The following is a 2,500-nucleotide window of genomic DNA, read 5'->3' on the forward strand; positions in this document are numbered from 1 at the left end:
TCACAGTTATTCTCTAATAGCTATAAATTGAATACAATCACAGATTTTTATCACAGCACCAATCACAATTATCCAGTTTCAACATCTAGAAAGTAAAACTAAGGCAGCCTTTCTCCACAAGTGGTCCTGCCTGTCTGAGAAGCTGTCATGAACTGCCCCTCTCTGGGATTCAGCTAACCTGAGACCCTCACTAGCTTCTGGCAGTGTGCCATGGCATATGGATCACTCCTTGGGGTGATATTCTAGTGCAAATATGCACTTATTACGCAAGTGTTTCTATGCCATATGATTGGTAAAATTCATTCATAAGTGTGAAATGACACACAAATAATAACACCTGTAACAAATAATATCTCTGGAAAGCTTTTGTAACATCTCTCTGGAGAGCTAAGTTCTGAGCAATTTCTATTAAGAGTAGTAACAAATGTAGTAACAATACAACTAAAAAATCCAGGTATTAAACACCAAGGCCAAAACCTATACAATGTTATAAAACAACCAAACAAGTACTCTCTAGATGGTTCTTTTACACCTCTCAGGAGTCTGGCAACTGTTCAACTATTTTGTTGGTGGGTGCTAAGGGTATATCTTTTATTTCTAGCAACTGTATCTGCTACTGGAGGTCATGAATTCCTTCTGGTTAATATAGAAGCTCCAACGGAAACTGGTATCTGATGACCTTCAATAAATCTCTCGTGAACCAATTCTATCAAGCAAAATTATGAGCGTGACAAATAAACAAAACATTATCTTATTTGTGTCTACTCACAGACATGCTGCAAAATGCAGACAAAGAGTGTTCCCTGTTAATCTGCTTTGATTTAACACTTCTACTTACTTGTATGTAATTTTGCAAATACATTTCTGTAAGATCAGGTCCTCAAACTTTTAAAAGTGAATTATATGAATTCTATACCTTATAACCCTTTCATTAAATAAACAAGTTTGCTCCTTGAACACCTTTCTAGGTCAATGACAATCTCTTTCACCTACTTCAGAATCTCTCACCTAATCCTCCACTCCTTTCCATCACATTCTTAAATGTAAGTGGAGAATATATAGCATATCCCTTTCTTTTAACATCAATAATACTATAATGAGGAAATGTTACCTTGCACTCCATCACTTGCCATCCATTACTTACTAATATAGAATTCAGTTGAAATTTTTGGCATTATTTTGTGAAAGGTGCAGAGCCCTTAGACATCAGTGCTTCATTGGCGATGTCACATAATCTGAATGAATACATTCTTTGCTTAAGGACCAACTTATGAGGCAGTCTGTTAAATTATTTTAAATACACCTGAAAGAATGCAGAACCATCAATTCTTCTTGAAAGTTCCTCCTACGCAAAAACTAGACTCCCTAGTGCCACCTCTAGCAGCTAAATATAGCCCGCTCATCTCCCTCACGTTTCTGGCATAGCATCAACTGACTGCACATGGTTGCTGGATAGACAACACAACTAATATTTATCCTGTGCACTTAATGAATGTTTACACAATCATACAAATCAGAAAATATATTTTTAGAAGTTTTTACGGAATTTTTAATAGTTAGGAAATCAGATGATACGTAACCTATTATGGGTAATTTACATAAATATCAGGTATCAAACAAAATTATATCACTTCTGCTCTATGTGACATTTCCCTAAAATACTATGATAAAGAATATTAGAATATGGTGATGCAATTCACAATGGCAGCAGACTAGTATATCATTCCTGATGTCATTATATGAGGTTGCAAATAATATTATAATAATTGTCCAGTAGCTAATACACCTGCTATTCAGATCTAAATTAGTAAAAGTAAAGTAAAATACTTTAGACTTTAAAATGATCCCTAAATACTAACATGATACACAACCTGAGCTCTTAAAACCAGTCTGAACTAGTTATTTAACCCGCACCTCCAGGAATTGGCACAACGCCCTGACAAGGACAAATTTTTGTCTTAGAGTTTTAATCCTTGGTGTGCTAAGCTTTCCCAGCTGAGGTCATGTATTAACCATTGCAAATTACACACCTTATTGTACTACTTCTACCTGTTGCCCAAATTATTATAGAATAACTAAATGGATTCCACTGCTTTTTCAGAAATTCCTATATCAATCAAGTTACAATTCACAAACCCTACAGTCAATAGTATCAAAATTTGGGCATTCACCTTTCAGTATTTCATATATGCTAATAATAGTTGGCTGAAACAAAAACTAAACACGCAGGGCAAGACAAGACCATGACCGCAAATCTGGCACAAGACCAGTGTTTGTGATGCAATATGTTACTATTTACAATCTGGATATTCAAAATGAACCATTTACTAGTTTATTAAATAGATATTTAGACTTGTGTAATTGCATAAATAACCTAGTATAAAAATGGTATTAATGAATTCATGATCTACTGCAACCCTTCTACTGGGGAATCAGTTTCATAATCATTGGCAGGTGTCATATTATTACAACACTGTCAACAATGTTTTCCTTGCAATAT

General features: G+C 34.8%; 1 protein-coding gene across 13 annotated transcripts in view; it reads right to left on the bottom strand.

The window, feature by feature from the left end:
* The window catches only part of LOC125035455 (phosphatase and actin regulator 2-like), a 424,170-nt gene that overhangs the window by 10,016 nt on the left and 411,654 nt on the right, over positions 1-2,500 (bottom strand). The gene's annotated exons all lie outside the window — the stretch shown is intronic.

Source organism: Penaeus chinensis, chromosome 19, assembly GCF_019202785.1.
Source record: "Penaeus chinensis breed Huanghai No. 1 chromosome 19, ASM1920278v2, whole genome shotgun sequence".
Taxonomy (NCBI): domain Eukaryota; kingdom Metazoa; phylum Arthropoda; class Malacostraca; order Decapoda; family Penaeidae; genus Penaeus; species Penaeus chinensis.